This window comes from Rhineura floridana, chromosome 4 (genome assembly GCF_030035675.1).
Source record: "Rhineura floridana isolate rRhiFlo1 chromosome 4, rRhiFlo1.hap2, whole genome shotgun sequence".
Lineage (NCBI taxonomy): Eukaryota > Metazoa > Chordata > Lepidosauria > Squamata > Rhineuridae > Rhineura > Rhineura floridana.
The window spans coordinates 90,935,176-90,954,896 of NC_084483.1; positions in this window are offsets into that span (position 1 = coordinate 90,935,176).

Genomic DNA, 19,721 nt, shown 5'->3' on the forward strand with positions numbered 1-19,721 from the left:
TGCATAGATGAGTAGAAGAATTGAGGGAAGAATGGTGATGGGTGACTTCCAAAGTTGACTTGGTTTCAGAAAATAAGCTGTACTATTCCCACATTTTGGGGGGAGAAATGTCATTTTCTGAGTCAATGTAACATGAGTTCAGGGAATGTCACCCATCTTTAGTATTCTCACAGTTTCCACTCTTGTCTTTTCATCACTTCATTCCTGACTTCTAATATTTTTTTTATATGGCCATCATAAAAAAATGTGGGTGGCTTAAAGAATAAGACAATTTTAAGAATACCGCATAGAGTGATGAAAACCAACAATGGCAATAAAAAGACAAAAAAACAAATGCACAAACCTTTCCTGCTATCAGAGACATCACATACAGGTCACAGCTCAAATGAAAACCACACTACACCACAGCAGCCTGGCTGAAACAAAATGCTTTCACCTGGTGCCAAAAAGAACCACAGAAAAGGCACCAGGTAAATTTCTCTGGGGAAGCTATTCTGTAACACCATTGAAAAACCCTCTCCTTAGTAGCCACCCACCTCACTTCATTTGATAGGGGCCTGATGAAGCAAGGCCTCTGGGGAGGAACTATACTCTGGAAGGCCCTTCCTTCTGCCATTTGTGAAGCATCATCCATCAGTTGCTTCAGGTGTCTTGTAGGGATGGGTGAGAAATGCAATTCAGTTTGCATCTAAAGCCCAATTTATCAAATTTGTACTTTCTGAAACAACATAAGAACCAAACACAGTCATCCTTCGAAATTCACACTTATCCAAATTTTGTGATGCAGTTCTCCACCCAACAACTTATAAAAATGCATATTTTTGGTGAAAAAAATACAAAAATGCCTTATATTAGGACAGATTGCTTGCAAAAACATGTTAGTTAAAGCTGCATACAAAAATGTATTTATTAGGAGAAATTCGCACTAAACTGCTGAAGAATTTCCATGAGGATTTTTTTAAAGTGCATAATTACTAAAGAAATGTGGAGAGCCGAATTTATGATTAGAAAAATGAGAAATGGAAAGATCCAAAACGGACAGATCATTCCATCCCTAGTGTCTTGTAAAGAAACATCATCTTCCCCAGGCTTTCCCTGACCCATAAGGTTGATCCCTGCTACTACTGAATTTCCATTTTAAAAAATTGTTTTTATAATACTGTTTTTACATACTGCTAAAACTTCAACCCAAATCTCTAGATGACTCCCAGTGGTTTTAGGTCTTGTACCCAAGGGACCTTATCACCAAATGTACTCTGATTGGCACTTCTGGTATCAAAATGAGTACAGTCACTAGTCACTACCCAAATGGCCAGTGGTTTACAACATAGATATTATTTATTTATTTGCAACATTTAAACCCATCTTTCAGTATAAAAAAAATAGGATGATACAGATGGGCAGAGCAATCTAGCACTCCCCTTATTCTGGGTTGGAGGCGTGGACTTATTATTTATTTATTACATTTATACCTCGCCTTTCTTTTCATGGTTGAAACCCAAGGCAGCTTACATATGGTTCCCAGGTGGTCTCCCATCCAGGCACTGACCAGACCTGATCCTGCTTAGCTTCAGCAGGGAGCTGGCCTTATGTGCCTTCAGACCATAGCCTGGGACTTGGCTAAGGTGTCCCTCCACCTAGCTCTCGGCCCAGCAAGACTCCTGCCCTGCTGGTGGAATGATGCCCTTCCACCAGCTGAATGTGTGGGTGCACAGGAGGCAGGCTAGTGGGTTCCCTGCTGGCAAGAGTCAGCAGAAAGCCCTGAAATAGGCTATTCCAAGGGAGAGGCAGGGGAGGGGCTGAGCAGGCCTGGGATCCACTGGATCCTGAACCAGTCTCACAGCCAGTCTTATGTGACGGCATTGGGCCTGATCATCCTGTCTCCTACCTTCTGCCATAGCTACCGTGGGCAGGAGGGCTGTGGATGTTCCACAAAGTCCTGTTGGTGGGGACAGGGAGTTAGGATTGTGTCCTTAGTCATGCTGTGTTGTTGTTGTTGTTATGCAGAGCTTGGAAAAGTTACTTTTTTGAACTACAACTCCCATCAGCCCAATCCAGTGGCCATGCTAGCTGGGGCTGATGGGAGTGGAGTTCAAAAAAGTAACTTTTCCAAGCTCTGTTGTTATGTGCCTTCAAGTCAATTATGACTTATGGCGATCCTATGAATCAGCGACCTCCAAAAGCATCTGTCATGAACCACCCTGTTCAGATCTTGTAAGTTCAGGTCTGTGGCTTCCTTTATGGAATCAATCCATCTCTTGTTTGGTCTTCCTCTTTTTCTACTCCCTTCTGTTTTTCCCAGCATTATTATCCTTTCTAGTGAATCAGGTCTTCTCATGATGTGTCCAAAGTAGGATAACCTCAATTTCATCATTTTGGCTTCTAGTGACAGCTCTGATTTAATTTGTTCTAACACCCAATTATTGGTCTTTTTCACAGTCCATGGTATATGCAAAGCTCTCCTCCAGCACCACATTTCAAATGAGTTGATTTTTCTCTTATCCGCTTTTTTCACTGTCCAACTTTCACATCCATACATAGAAATCACGAACACCATGGTTCAATCCCGCTTTCCGTATGATATGTTCTGCGTACAGATTAAACAAATAGGGTGATAAAATACACTCCTGTCTCACACCCTTTCCTATTGGGAACCAATTGTTTTCTCCATATTCTGTCCTTACAGTAGCCTCTTGTGCAGAGTATATTTACAATACGATCTCTTGTACCTCTTCCCTTTCTAAATCCAGCTTGAACGTCTGGCATTTCTCACTCCGTAAGAGTCTTTGCCATAGTTCTTCTGCTTCTCTGTCAACTAAGTTTAAAGCCTCAGGTCTGTTCCTTATTTGATCTTTATATTCTTCTGGGATGTTATTTAAATTGTATTTTGGCATTATGATTGCTTTGTTCTTCTTCTTTAGCTTTACTCTGATTTTCGATATGACGAGTTCATGATCTGTACCACAGTCTGCTCCTGGTCTTGTTTTTGCAGAAAATATGGAACTTCTCCATCTTCTGCTACCAATTATATAATCAATTTGATTCCCATATTGACCATTTGGTGATGTCTACGTGTACAGTAATCTTTTCAGTTGCTCAAAAAATGTGTTTGCAAGAAACAAATTATTGGCTTCACAGAATTCAATAAATCTTTCTCCTGCTTCATTTCTGTCTCCTAAGCCCCATTTCCCCACAATTCCTAATTCTTCTCTGTTCCCTAATTTTGCATTCCAGTCCCCAATGTTTATCATCATATCTTGTTTTGGTGTGTGATCAATTTCCTCCTGTACTTCTGCGTAAAATCTCTCCAATTCTTCTTCTTCTGCATTTGCCGTTGGAGTGTAGACTTGGATGATGGTTATGTTAATAGGTTTCCTGTTCAATCTCATTGATATCACTCACTCAGACCTTGCGTTGTAGCTCCTAATTGCTTTTGCTACATCACTTCTCATTATTAAAGCAACCCCATTTCTTCTTAATTTCTCATTTCCCGCATAAAATATTTTGTAGTTGCCTGACTGAAAATGTCCCATTCCCGTCCATTTTAATTCATTCACGCCAAGTATTGTAATGTTGATACGTTCTATTTCTTGCTTGACAATTTCTAACTTTCCCTGGTTCATGCTTCTCACATTCCACGTTCCTATTGTGTGCATCGTACAACTCCAGACTCTCCTTTCACATCTGTGCGCATCAGCCTCTGGGCTTCCTTTCGGCATTGACCCAGTTGCATCATTAGTCACAGCACTACTTGTACTTGTCCTTTGTTCTTCCCCAGTAGCTCAGTGAGTGCCTTCTGACCTGGGGGTCTCATCTTCCAACACTATCTTGTGTTGCATTTTGGATACTCTGTTCATAGGGTTTTCGTGGTAAGAGGTATTCAGAGGTGGCTTACCATTGCCTTCCTCTGAGTTTGGATGCATCTTAGTCTGGTGTCTCAGCTTTGACCATTGTGCCTTGGGTGCCCCTGCTTGGAGTCTAGCCTCTTGGTCTCAGCTTCTTTGACACTCTCAACCCCCCTCACCACATTAAGGTGTGCATCCTAGAGAACCATGCTTAGAGTAAACCTATTATCAATGGGACTTAATATAGGTGTATAATAGCTACATTATGTGCCTGATGTAGGAGTAGAGGGATTTTCCTTATCTGCATTATAGTCCTGCCATTCAAATGCATTCTTTCAATTTGGTACTAGTTTGTGTTACTCTATTCTCTCTCTGAGTTCTATATTTCCTCTACTACTTCCCTGCTCTGTTATTCTCCTATTTCTTCCTCTTCTGCATTTGGCACTCAACTGCTTATCTTCACCCTTGATGTGCACCTGCCACCATCACTAAGCCATCAAGCCACACTCTTAGAAATGTTGTGAGGACAATCAAAATAATGATAAGCATGATAACATGCAACACATTTTGCACATCACCATAATTAATAATTCTGGATACAGGAACATCTCTTGCTTCTGAAGATAACCAACAGAAATAAAGATTTTAGAAAATGGTTTCGTCATACCATCTGCGAGTACACATTAGACAAGAGAAATTACTTAAAGGTGAGCAGCATGCCTGCCCAGCATTACCTCTGCAGTGTTACAAATCAGTAAGCTAAGCGTGTTGCAAACATTTTATTTGTTATGTCATACCATAGGATAGCAGCTACAAAGCAAAGCCTTGATAGATTCCTTCATCAGTGTGACATTCCTGTTGCTTTATTTGTGTGCAGACGACATGCTACCACTCACTGCTGCAATATTGTACTATATAATTTTCCTAATCTCTCTCTCTCTGTATATGGTTCAATATTTGGAATCATCGCAATTATCTCAACACTAGGGATGGAAAGATCTGTCAAGTCTCTTGGTAACTCATTTTTCCAGTCTTGAATTCAGTTCTGCAGCAATTTGTGATTTCTTTGTTTAAAAAATCCTCATGAAACATCATGAACATTTTAGTGTAGATTTCTCCTGCTAAACATATTTTTGTATTCAGTTTTGACTAATGTACATACTTTTGCAAGCAATTTTACCTAATATAATGCATTTGTATATGCTTTTTACTAATATATTCATTTTGTGCACATTTTTGCCTAACAGATTTCTGTAAACATTCCCAACACAATGCTGCGAATGAGGCCTGAGTGGTGGTCTCTGTTCATTTTTTCTATGCATGGAGAACACCTGATTAGGGCTTTTGATTTCTCAAATACAAAACTATTTCCATCATGATATTCTATGAACTTTAGATCATTGGTCAGGAGATGCTTTCATCTGCTACCCTTCAAAGATGAATAATATTCAAGCAGTGGTGGCTCCGATATCAGTAGAGCAGTGAATCTGCTCCTGGTTTGAGTCTGGAGCTGGAACTATTTTGGAAATAAGTTTCAGCACCTTGGACAGCTCCTTGAAAGTTTGGATAAAACCTGGAGCAGATTCAGATACACTGTATTCAAGTAAGCCCAATTATTCCATGTGGTTGCTATTCACAAGCCATTTAAACTTGACTACTTTGGTGATGCTGGCTAATTAAGAGTGGAAATAGATGGCTAAACCTAAGAGGTAGCTATATAAAATGTACTGTCTTGAGAGGTAGCCATCTGTAACTTCTGGTCACACGGTAAGACTGGAAGCACAGTATATTGGTAGTTCCACCACCTTCAGAATTTCAGAGGGTGATGGTCTGGAAAATGGCACTTTCTGCAGTGGCCCCTAAATTGTGGAATTTCCTCCCCGTAAAGGTGCATCTGGCACTTCATTGTAGATATTTTGTCATATGATGAAGATGCACCTCTTCATTCTGGCTTTTGACACTTCAGATAGGGCCCTCTGTAGCTGTGAATGAAATTTGTTCTAAATTGTTTTTAATAAGGTATTTTATATTGTTGTGACCCACCCTGGGATGTACTGGTGAAGGACTGGCCCCTCCCTGGGCATGCCCCCTCCCTGCTGACTTTTCGCCGAGCCTTGAAGACCTGGCTCTTCAGGCAGGCCTATGGGGTCTCTGGGGTGGGTTAGGTTTTACACTGTATTAATGTAAGATGGTCTTCAGATGAGATGTTATGATATTAATAATGTGATGATTATGTATATGAGTAGACTGTATTTTATATTGTATTTTATATTGTAAGTCGCCCAGAGTGTCCGTTCAGTCGGACAGATGGGCGTCTGCTAAATAAAATTTTATTATTATTATTATAATGTAATGATGATGATGATGCATGACTGATTGCTAGGTCTGAAACCACAGAAAACAATCGTCTTTATATGGGCAGGACAGCAATGTGTTCAATTATAAAGTGGCTACCACATGATGACTATTAGTAGTCTGTAAGAATACTTACATGAAAGGATGTTCTATTTTAATCAATAGGACTTATTCCTATATAAATGTCAGACTACAATTCTAGCTCCTCTAGCATAATAATTGGTTTGTGGATCAGGTTGCACGTGAGCCCTACCTACAGAGCTATGTGCAAATGGCTTTTCACCAAATTTCTCCAATGTGAGAAGAACTTCCCCAACAAGTTCAGGGGGTATCTTACGATTAGCAGTGGCAATACTTCCTCCTCCTCCTCCTCTGTACTGCAGCAAGGGGCAACAACAACAGTGGTGCTGGCAGCCTGTTGAGCAGTAGCTGTTGATAGCTCAGTGAAGGTGGAGCAGTTGTTGTGTACCTGACTTCTGGACTTTGAGTATCGCTGCCACTTACCCAGGGGGAAAGAACAAGACACAGGGGGTTCAATGCAGTGCTGGCTCTGTTCTGTCACCCGCTTGCATTTGCCTGAGGGGGCTGATGTTCTTTTATATTGAAGTCAGATAAGCAACAAGGTTTGACATCAGCTGTGCTAATTAATGTGGCTTTTATTCAGATTGGCATTACATTAACACTCTTCCTAGCAGATAATACTTTAGCAACCCTAGCTGTCATGACCCCCAGACCCTCAAGGTACTGGGTTCATGCATCAGACTCAGACCCCCACCCTTAGGGAAATGAGACTGGAACCAAAAAGCTATTACTTCACCCTTGCCAAGGCTGTGTACGCTCACAACAACCCTGCAAGGTAGAAGGTAGGCTGCCACCACCCCTGTATACTGGTCCACTCAGAGCCAGGGGATCTCTGAGCCCAGAAGATATATAAAACCAAGGTCCTAAAAGGCAAGAGTCACAGTTACACTCCTTGCCAGGCACCTCTGGTTTAACACTTAAAATCCAAGCCTTTAACTTCTTAACCCTCTTTGGCAGTTAGTGACTGAGATTGGTCAAGGTACTGAATCCAGAACCACCCCTTCTCTCAATTGAACACACCAGGTTAAATAGAAGTAGCTTTATTAAGATATATAAGTGCACATAACATATAGCAGCAAGTAATCCTTTAAGCCCATTCACCCAACAGGGGTTTAGGTTCTTACAAGAGAATTCATACACACAACAAGAAAATAACAAACTAACTCACCTAACTACTTACACACGAGGTAGTTGGTTGCGTGGCACCTCTCCTAAGAGAGATGGATGTTCAACATAAAGCAATGGAACCAGACATAGGTTGCCTTCCCATAAGCAACCCCTGGAACCATAAGGCAGAAAGGTTTGGAACTCTGGTGCCAGTCAGCATAGGCAGAGAACAGAGAACAAAGGCTATGGGTCTCTAGCCCTATACTTAAAGGAAAAGGATCCTAACGGTCCAAGATTAATTGACCAATCAGGAATTGGCTGATGCAACTTTCTTCTCGATGTTTCTCACATTTTCGCGCCTTCAGGCCCCCCTCCCAACTGTGTTTTCCAACTGTACAGGCCAAGGATGACCTTGGGTACCAGGCACTTGCTAATCAGCAAAGATAAACAGGTGCAGCTTGTTAAGGCTTCTCTAACCATCTTCAGCTGGGAAGTGAAACTCAAATTTGCAAATTGGCAAAGGCTTGTCTTTTCTAACTGTAACCGTCTCCCAGAGTCCCTTATTGGAGCCAAAGTATTGCTATTAGATTTTTAATAACTCATGACCATTACAGGTTCATGACATGCCCCTTTTTGGGAAGATGATGTCAGAACTCTGGATAGTTCTGCATCATCGCCACAGCAACCAGGGATAAGGGAACAATCAAAAATTCCATCAATATATTGACATTGCACTATATACAGTATATATATAAAAAAGAAAAAGTTAATACATTTTAAGCAAGTGAGCTACTTCTTGACTTATGCCTTCTAGATATATTCAAAAAATCCAACAAAGTTACAAAATAACAGCAAGAAAATTAAGGGACCCCTAAAACACCCGAGAAAAGAAGACTTTATTAAAAAATAAAGAAATAAAATAAAAAATGGGGTAATCCAAAAGCTGGTCCAGGTTAAAAAAAGGTCATAAGCCATAAAATCCTATAAAAGTCCATAAAACATGTTAAAAGCGTAAAAGAGTAAAACAAGGTCTAAAACAGTCCAGAGGTCATCAGAGCCGGGAAATCAGTCAGTAAAATAGGCATGAATCAAATATCAGTCAACTGGAACAGATAAGCGAGATACAGCATCAGCTACTACATTATCGCGCCCTTTTATGAACTGGATTGAAAAATCAAAATCTTGAAGGGCCAGACTCCAACGTAACAATTTTTGGTTGGAGTTTTTCATCCTGTTCAACCAACACAAAGGGGAATGGTCTGTCTGCAATTGAAAATGACGTCCCCATAGGTATGGGCGTAACTTGTCAAGAGCCCAAACCAAAGCAAGACACTCCTTTTCAATGGTAGCCAAATTGCGCTCTCTTGGAATCAATTTCTTACTAATGTATGCAATAGGGTGCAAATCTCCAGCAGCATCTTCCTGGAGCAAGGCAGCTCCAAGCCCAAAGTTAGAAGCATCCGTCTGAACTACAAAAGGGCTTGAAAAATCAGGGGCTTTCAAAACAGGGTAGTTTACCAACATAGTCTTTAAAGCATCAAAAGCACTTTGACATTTATCAGTCCAAATGACACGCATTGGCATAGCTTTTTTTGCACAATTCAGTTAGGGGGGTAGCAACACTGCTAAAATGTGGGGCGAATTTTCTGTAATAGCCGGCTAACCCCAAAAAAGACTGAACCTGTTTCTTAGTCCTAGGGACAGGCCAATTTTGAATAGCTTCGATCTTAGCCTCCAGGGGTTTTACACGATCCTGCCCCACCCTGTGACCAAGATACACAACTTCCCCCAACCCAAATTGACATTTCTGCGCTTTGATGGTTAGTCCAGCGGCCTGCAGTCTCTGTAAAACAATTCTCAAGTGATTCAAATGCGACTTCCAGTCAGGGCTAAAAATGGCTATATTGTCCAGATACGCGCAAGAAAATTCACCTAGGCCATTAATCACAGAATTAATAAGCCTCATGAACGTTGCTGGAGTGTTTCAAAGTCTGAATGGGAGAACCTTGAACTGGAACAAGCCCATATGCGTGACAAAAGCAGATTTCACAGCAGTGTCCCCATCTAGAGGCACTTGCCAATATCCCTTGGTTAAATCCAGTGTAGTGATGTATTTTGCTGCTCCCAGCCTTTCTATTAAATGGTCCATCCTAGGCAAAGGATACGGATCCACTTGGGAAATCTGGTTCAGCTTCCTGTAATCCACACAGAAACGCACTTCATTAGCTTCTCGTTTAGCCACTAGCACAATAGGGGAGGACCAGGGACTGGTAGAGGGTTCAATAACTCCCATTTCCAACATAGCTTGGACTTCCCTCTCTACTACTTCTGCATTCCGCCCTGTAACTCGATACGGAGAAGCTTGCATAGGGGGATGATTCCTGGTGTTAATAGAATGAATAGCCAAACCAGTTCTTCCAGGCTTACTGGAAAACATAGGTTTAAAGTCAGTCAGGATTTGGACTAATTGATTTCGTTGCTCCTGAGTCAAACCTTCGGGTAGGGTAATTTCAGTTATCCCCCCTGCTTGTTGGCTCTCTGTAACCAAATCCAAAGAATCCTCTGCAAATTCACACACCTTAGCACAAGCCATAATTAAATGTCCATTAAGAGAATCAGATTTCTCAGCTTGTAACAAAGCAGCCGAGTTGGCTTCCGTTTTGCTTTTACAACTTTGGAGGCTTCCCTTCTTTAATAGAGCTGTCTTAATTTCTTGAGAGCCAACAGGCGGCACTTTGCATTCCATCAGCCCCCCTCCTCTGGGTTGCAAAGGCGAACTTCTTTCCTATGGCTCAGGCAAGTGCACGGCCCACTCCTTCGAAGCCTTGGCTTTTCTCCCACTACATTTCAAGGTGTCTAACAAAACTTGAGACCTAGCAAGAGCATCCCTCTCCGCCCTACGTTCAGTCTCTTTATGGTGCAGGAAAAGCAGGTCTGCTCCTATCAAAACGTCCCATAAACTGTTGGTTGAATGAACTAGAACTCTATGGCGCCCAGTCCAATTCTTGTACGAAAGCACCAGCTCAGCTACACGAGCTTGCACTGTCCTGGGTCCATACGCCGTGACAGTCACTTGTAAGTCGGGGACATATTGCTCTGGCTTAACTAGGTGTTCAGCAATACTGGTAATCTCAGCACCCGAATCTACCCTTCCCATGACTTGAACACAATTAACATATATGGGTTCTGAAAACTGCGTTTGAACCCATTCCTTACATTCCAATGAAAGAGGTTCTGGATAGTTTCTCCCTGACAGCAAACTATCCTTTTCTTCTCCCTCTCTGCCCCCGGGTATATTTTGTACAACACTCACCGACAGGGCTTTGACTACCGGTCCACGAGGAGTTTCAGGACGGTCTTGTGAATTTGGGGCAGAAAATACAAAATCCGATTCTGCTCCTTCATTCTCCTCTGCTGACGACCAATAAGAAAGTTCAGGGGGTTCCGCTCCAGGTGATGCTAAGTCTCTTACACGCACAACTGGAGCAACCCTTGGATTCTTCCTCCCAGCAGGATTGGGTTTAGGCAAGGTTTCAGAACAGGAATTAGCCTTATGGCCAATTTTTCCATATTTAAAGCAAGTTATTTCTACAAGGGGCTTCTTTTGCAATGCAGCCTCTGTCAGGGCGGAAGGTACTTTGGAGTAGCCGTGCCCTCCCTTCACTTCCCTCGGCGGTTGCCATGGTTTCTGCATACCTGAACTCTCTCGCCCCGGCGGTTTCTCAGGAACATTCTCAGGTTTCCGAAACAGAGTAAACTTTTCTCCAGCTCTGTTTTTAAACATACGATCTGCTAGCACGCCTGCTTCAGCCAGCGAACGGGGCTGCTGGTCTCTAACCAGAGCCATCAGGTCTCGAGGGAGACGTCTGTAAAACAGTTCTTTAGCAAACAGATCTAGAACCTCCCCTCGAGTTGCAGCTTCAGCCGTGTCTGCCCAGCGCTCCACATTCCTGCCCACCCGCGCAGAAAAAGCTGAGAAGCTTTACCGAGGCTTTTTTTGATCTGCCTCTAAACGTCGAAAACAGTCCTCTGCTGTTAAAGCAAAGTGGGATCTGGCCAGAGCATAGAAGTAATCAAAATTATCTGCATACTCCACTGGCAGAGAGTTCAACAATTCTCTCAATTCGCCTTCAGCGTTAATGCGTAAAGCACTCATCCAGTACTTTTTAAGCACACCTTGGTCTCTACAAGAGTGAGCAAAAACTTGAAAAAAGGTAAAGATGTCATCTGTCTCACGAAAGGTCGGAAAAGATTTTTTATGGAGGTCTGGTCTTCCTCCTCGCGGTTGTTGCAGCTCACGAGCAAAACTTTCCCTACTCCGGCGATCCTCCTTCATAGCCTTGAACTGTAGGGACAACAGCTTCATTTGCTTGGCTAGGTAACGCTGCATACTTCTAGGCAGCTCTTCCCCATCAGAATCTTCTTCCTCCTCATCTTCACCATCCTCCTCACTTTCCTCAGTTTGCTTAAACACGATCTCCTTGTCATCCGCAGAAGGCTGAGGTATAAACGAAAGAGCAGCAGCGCCTTCCTCCAGCTGAACAAGCTGACTAGGCAACGCATTGTCTGCCAGGTGCACATCCTCGGCTCCGTTCTTTTGAGATCTGGTTTTTATCTTTTGTGACATTCTGCACTGACCTTACTACCCAAAGTAACAAACGGTTGTGTCAGAAGTCTCTTTCAAATTTACAATTTGCTGCAATGCACTTATCTCACACAGCGTGTTCACTTAAGAGCAGGAATGGCTTCGATCCCACCGCTACCACCATGTCATGACCCCCAGACCCTCAAGGTACTGGGTTCATGCATCAGACTCAGACCCCCACCCTTAGGGAAATGAGACTGGAACCAAAAAGCTATTACTTCACCCTTGCCAAGGCTGTGTACGCTCACAACAACCCTGCAAGGTAGAAGGTAGGCTGCCACCACCCCTGTATACTGGTCCACTCAGAGCCAGGGGATCTCTGAGCCCAGAAGATATATAAAACCAAGGTCCTAAAAGGCAAGAGTCACAGTTACACTCCTTGCCAGGCACCTCTGGTTTAACACTTAAAATCCAAGCCTTTAACTTCTTAACCCTCTTTGGTAGTTAGTGACTGAGATTGGTCAAGGTACTGAATCCAGAACCACCCCTTCTCTCAATTGAACACACCAGGTTAAATAGAAGTAGCTTTATTAAGATATATAAGTGCACATAACATATAGCAGCAAGTAATCCTTTAAGCCCATTCACCCAACAGGGGTTTAGGTTCTTACAAGAGAATTCATACACACAACAAGAAAATAACAAACTAACTCACCTAACTACTTACACACGAGGTAGTTGGTTGCGTGGCACCTCTCCTAAGAGAGATGGATGTTCAACATAAAGCAATGGAACCAGACATAGGTTGCCTTCCCATAAGCAACCCCTGGAACCATAAGGCAGAAAGGTTTGGAACTCTGGTGCCAGTCAGCATAGGCAGAGAACAGAGAACAAAGGCTATGGGTCTCTAGCCCTATACTTAAAGGAAAAGGATCCTAATGGTCCAAGATTAATTGACCAATCAGGAATTGGCTGATGTAACTTTCTTCTCGATGTTTCTCACATTTTCGCGCCTTCAGGCCCCCCTCCCAACTGTGTTTTCCAACTGTACAGGCCAAGGATGACCTTGGGTACCAGGCACTTGCTAATCAGCAAAGATAAACAGGTGCAGCTTGTTAAGGCTTCTCTAACCATCTTCAGCTGGGAAGTGAAACTCAAATTTGCAAATTGGCAAAGGCTTGTCTTTTCTAACTGTAACCGTCTCCCAGAGTCCCTTATTGGAGCCAAAGTATTGCTATTAGATTTTTAATAACTCATGACCATTACAGGTTCATGACACTAGCTATTGTGGGGTGGAGTGGAGCAGTCCAGCAGCCCTCCCTAGGCCTTCACAGAGTCTGTATTATTGAAGTGTTATGGTTGATATCTGCTGTCTCTGTGTGTCTCTCTGTGGTGTGTCTTTATAGCTAGAGAGGTGACTGTCATGAGTCACCTCTAATAATGGCCCATTGGTGGCATTACCACATTACAGGATAGTCTCCAGTTGTTTACTACCTGACTCATGACCTAACTTTGTGTGTAGACCTAACAGAGAAAGGATATACAACCTCCCATGAGAGAGTTCACAGCTTATAGTCCGAAGCTAATACACAGCTCTACTTTGGTGCACTTTGAGACCCCCAAAAGGGGCTACAAATGGGGCATTAAAGGGATAGATTGATGCATTCCACATATTAACAGACAATGCAATATTCTTTTACAATACAGATGCAGTTGCAGAAGATTGAGGGGTCCAAACCTCACACTTTCCCCTCTTGGTAACCAGTAGCTAGAAATCAGGTATGCAATGGAGTCCCACTTCACTACACTACCAACTGCTACTTCTTGTCACAAATGTGCATCCTTTACAATACCCCAGCTCTAATGTCATTCCAGGACAATGTGGGGAGGAGGGGAAATGGCAGCACCATCAAACTGGTGGAGAATATTTGGAGAAAATTTTGCAAAGAAGCCTTTTTCTAAGAAAAAACAATTAAATTTAAAAAAGAAAAAAGTCTGAGAAATTTTATCTCACTTCTCTCTACACAGCTGTGTATATAAACCATAATCATATGATGTTGGTTTTTGTAACATGTTCCTATGCTGACTTCTTTTAATGTATTATATCTTCTGTCTTTAGTTCATTGCAGGCACTTTGATTTGATGGGAGTTCAAAAAGCTGCAACAGCAGTGTTGTTGGGACCAAGAACCATCATAGAGTATATATTTTGAAGAATAAATTACACTTCCTCCTGATGATTGTATACATGTGAAGTGAAATCTGATATTTTCATAGGAGAAAGATCACGATTAAAAACAGCATTAGAGGTGCAAGGGAACTTCTGTGGATACACTACTGCTCTGGTTCAACAAAGGCAAATCTGTGTAAGGAAGCACACTGTCCTGTGTGATTGCTCTTTTGGGATTAAGTCCTACATTCAACAAAAGATTATTTATGCTCTGAGGATTGCTTAAAGTTCAAGAGCCACATTTATTGAGTCAGCAAAATCCATTTAACATTCTTACAGCAGGAACAAATCCATCCTTCAGTATTTGGAGATGGGTGCATGATGCAGATAGTCCGTGCTGAAAGCTTTGACAAGCACCAAATGGGGACAATGAACTGAAGCCAGCACCCCTTCACTCCAACAAGTGATCATCATTATCAAGGCTGACAGCATCGTATTGTGGGCACAATCTCTCACCGTTCTGCACTTGATGACTCATAGCTGAATATGTAAGCATGAAAAACATTGTGTTTGGGGTGATATGAAATGGTGAGGTTTGAAATGCAGCAGTTCACAGATTCATGCTACCACTTAATGCTGCATTTTCATTCATGAATATGAATGTATAAACAGAAGGTCATAAGAGAAGGTGATAGCAGAAGGTCAAATAATAAGGAACTTCATTCACCAAACCCAAAATTCAGAATCATGTCACTTTAAGCTGTTTTGCAACTGTTTTATCCTTGTTTTATGATTATTGGATTTTAAATGGATTTATTTCTTGTAAGCTGCCTTGGTTTCCACCCCTACCTCACAGGGTTGTTGGAAAGTTTACCTATACATATACACTGCAGATGTAAGAATGCAAACGGCCTATATAATGGTTAGTTGTCAAAACCAGTTGGCCATTGCAAAACATTTATTTTAAAAAGAATAGTATTAGTTTGCTACCAAATAAAAGCATTGACTTTTAGGTGAAGGGCAGCTAATAAATAATAATTCTAATAATAATTCTAAGTAAGTCCTGCTTAATTACTTTAAAAAAAGGATTGGAGGGGAAGAGAAAGACTTACAACACAATCCTTTGCTATGTTCACTCAAAGGTCCCATTGATTTAAAGCACAATCCTAACCATGTCTACAGAAAGCCCTACTGAATTCAATGGGGTTTACTCCCAGGTATGTGGGATTAGCATTGCAGCTTTACTCTCAGAACAGTGGGTAATGGATTAAAATTTCATATTGCGAAGGTTTTCAAAACAGGCTATGAATTAGACAAACTGCCCTCCTCAACAGCCCAGTAAAATTTAAACCTGTTTGACTTCTTATAATTAGAAAACTATAACATATTATACATTCACTCAACTTCTGATGTGCAGACACAGGAAAAGGAAACTGTTTTCAAGATTTGCAGTGGGTTCTAGCTCTTGCCTGGAGGTCAGCAAATCTCTTGTCAATCACAACCCTGACTTCTCTTATTGAAAAGGTGGGGATTAGAGCAGCCAGCTTCTAACAGAAGTTGTGTATGTGTGTGTGTGTGTGTGATATTTTGATGTATATCTCTTGATATACCTAGAAACTTTTAAAAAAAGAAAAGAAAAGAAAGAAAGCTAAGAGTCTGGAGATTAAGGTGACTCACCCGGAGAGCCAGAGAAGACCCGCAAAACCATGAGTGTCTGGGCAAAATATGGAGACCTGACAACCCTAAAGAGGACCAGCACAGCGCTAGCTAATGATGAGTTACTGTCATTCCAGCCTGGTCCAGAAGGTCCAGCTAGTGCAGAATGCAGTGGCCAGACTGCTGATGGGGGCAGACAACTAACCACATGTTGACACCTCTATAAACCGGTGGCCTATATACTACAAGGCCAGGTTCAAGGCTCTTGTGTTGATATACAAAGACCCAAACAATTTGGGCCCAGGATACCTTAAGGATTGCCTGAGCCGTTATATCCCAGCTTGATCACTGAGTCCATCTGGAGGACAGCTGGTTATTGTTCACCGTGTTACATAGGCTCAACTGGCATCAACCACAAGTTGGGCATTTAGTGTCACCAGTCCCACACTGTGGAACACTGTTCCAGCAGAATTCAGCAGGAATCTCTTTCAGGCATCTCTTTGAAGACTTTTTATGCCTATTCATAAAAGAAGAGGCCTATGAAGTAGTTTAAAATTTTGTTGAGTGGCCAGTTGTTTTAATGATTGTTTTGTACTGTTTTTAGTGTGTTTTTTTAATGAGAGGGCAGTATATAAATAATTTTGTTAAATAAATGAATGAATAGTTTCAAGCAAACAATTTGAAGTCATTCTCTCTATCTTTTTAACACTGATGCCTGTTCAAACTTAATGGATTCCTAATGTTCCCTCCCTTTATGCTGCTATCACACTGCTATGTTATTTCATAACATGACACTGGTGATGGATGATGCTTTAAATATTGTACAGCATGATGTAATAACTATAACGAGGTATGACATTTTTATGATCATTCCAAAGGATTGGTTTTGCTTTGTATCAATAATATCTGCATTTGGTTGTTGTGGTTTTCTTTTTTCTTAAAAGAAAGGTAGGTTTACATTATATAAAAGTAAAGTGGTCTCTATTGGAATATTAGGAACCCTGTAATTTTATGTTCATGTCTTCTGCCTAAAACATTTATGGTGTCATAAGAACTACTTAATGAATGTACTGCCTTGTAATACTCCACGGGGTATACTTTATTCTCTATTACAGCTTTTGTGTCTGCAGATATTTCTGAAAGATCAGTGCTAAGTAAGCAGAACTGTTACTGATCATGCATGTTTATTAGGAGGTGTTGGTCATGGAGAATGCCAGTGCCTTCAAAGCCTCAAACCTATGTAGATTTTTACAGGTAATTACCCAAAGATTAAAACTGATGACTGCAGGGATTTTCTACATTTTGCATCTTACACTTGATAATAATATATTGGTATGCACTGAGGCAGTGTTTTATCTGATTCTGTAATGTCTTTATGTGGTAGGCTGTTCAATGTCATGTCCTTGCATTTTTATTAATCCTCACTTGCAAAAATCTATGTTGATTGGTTATTTTCATGCTGTAAGCACAAGATTTGTACAAGATTTGTATAAATAATAGCAATTATTACAAATTCTTTAAGGTTAGTTGAACAGGACACAGAGCTGAACTTCCTGATTATTTGTTTGTTGCACTTATTTCCCAGATTTGCACATTGCTTTTGGGTGGCTATATTTTGTATCTTTTATCACTAACTACCATAAATAGCACGTTTGCATGTTTGAAAGAGAGGACTAATGTTTTCCACTCTTGGTGTTTTGAACTAGATCCAAACTAGTGCATTGTTCTTCATACTTCATGTTTTGTTTACACCCCAACAAATTAAAAACACACAATTCTCATGATTTTTTGCCCTCCAAAGCAACACTGTCTACCCTCCTGCTCCTCCTCTTGCTGCCCACCCAGCCTCCAAAGCAACAGCAGCAGTGTGATTGGATGAAAGCAATCCTGAATAAATTTTGTTTGGTCTAACAACGCCAATTGTTGGGAGGGGGGATTATTTTGAAGTATTTACAGTGGATAGTTGTGAACATCAGTCTGGAACAAACCACTACAAATGATAGAACAAATGCAGCCAACTACTCCTTTTTACCTGTAAGAAGAGGAACATCGTCGCGACCCAGGGAGGGAGAGCTGTTATCATCACTGCCTTTCCCTGTTGGACTGCTGTTGGTTGATAAGCATTTTACCCTGCAGGATCAGGTCCCTGGTTCCCAGCCAGCTAGGGCTAATTTTTTTTTCCTCTTCACCTGTCCCTCTGTCGAGGGGCTTATAGGCTGGCTGGCTGGCTGGAGGGGGGGCTTGGGGAGACCATCTGCTTGCTGAAAGAGAAAAAGGAACATCGCCGCTGCCCAGGGAGAGTTGCTATTGTCACCGTTGCTGTTACTACTGCTCCGTTTGTTGGTTCTTGGTTATTACCATCATTGCCCTTTCCTGTTGGATTACTACTGCTTGACAGATGCTCTGCAGGACTAGGTACCAGGAACTCACCTAGCTGCGACCAATTTTTCTATCTGTCCCTCTTTGAAGGGATATACTGGTTCGCTGACTGAGGGGCCTGGGAGACCTTCTGCCTGCAGAAAAAGGAACATCACCGTTGCTCAACGTTGCTATTGCTGCTGCTCCTCACCTTTTGCTTGCAGCACTTTACTTCAGTTTTTAACTGTAGTGGTTTGGCTTTGTGCAGGGGTGTGGAGGTGTGTGGTGTGAGTGTATATGTGTGCGTTGCTCGTTCCTGAGGAAGGCGGCTTGATATAATTTCAACAACGAAGCTGCATTAGAGAAGGAGTGACTCTGTAGTAGCCCTTGCCTTGTGTGGGTTTGTTGAGGAGTGTATGGTTTGAGAGTGTGTGTGGGTTTGTGGGTTTTAATATGTGCCTGGCAGAGAGGAATCAAAGTTGATTGGGAGGATTTCTGGAGGCCCCAATTAATGTAGTGATGGGTAAAGGGAGATATGGCATTGTGTGGAGGACTTGCCAGGTGAGGGGAACGCGGCCCAGACAGTTAATAGCTATGCCGTGTTCCGGTCCCCCACGCAACAACGGGTTTGTTGGTTACCCTATCAGCCAGCTCTCAGATCTCCAGATGCTGCTCTTAAATGCCAGATCGGTTCATAATAAGATCTCTCTTATTCACAATTTAATTGTGGATGAGGCGGCCGATCTGGCATGTATAACCGAGACCTGGGTGGGTGAGCAGGGTGGAGCTAGTCTCTCCTAGCTGTGCCCACCTGGGTATTTGGTTCAGCATCAGGGTAGGTCTGAGGGGCGGGGAGGGGGGGTTGCTGTGGTCTATAGGAGTTCCATCTCTCTCTCCAAGCACCATTTAGCTACTGGTCTGGAGTGTTTGCACCTTGCGTTGGGTCATGGGGACAGATTGGGGATTCTGCTGGTGTACCGCCCACCCCGCTGCCCAACAGACTCCCTAACTGAGCTGACGGAAGTGGTCTCAGGTGTGTTGTTTATTTATTTATTTATTTATTTATTTATTTATTGCATTTGTATACCGCCCCATAGCCGAAGCTCTCTGGGTGGTTTACAACAATTAAAACACTAAAAACAAATATACAAATTTAAAAACACATTTTTAAAAAGCAATTTAAAAACACATGCTAAAATGCCTGGGAGGAGTCTTGACCTGGTGCTGAAAAGGTAAGTGTTGGCGCCAGGCGCACCTCGTTGGAAAAATCATTCCATAATTTGGGGGCCACCACTGAGAAGGCCCTCTCCCTTGTTGCCAGACTCCCAGCTTCCCTCTGAGTAGGCACCCACAGGAGGGCCTTTGATGTTGAGCACAGTATATGGGTGGGTTCGTGTCAGCAGAGGCCTTCCATCAGGTATTGGGCCTAAACTGTGTAAGGCTTTATAGGTTAAAACCAGCACCTTGGGGCGGCTCAGGACTTCATGGTCTCCATGACAACCATGGGGCTGTCCCAATACGCTATTGGTCCAACGCATGTGGCAGGGCATACTCTAGACCTGATTT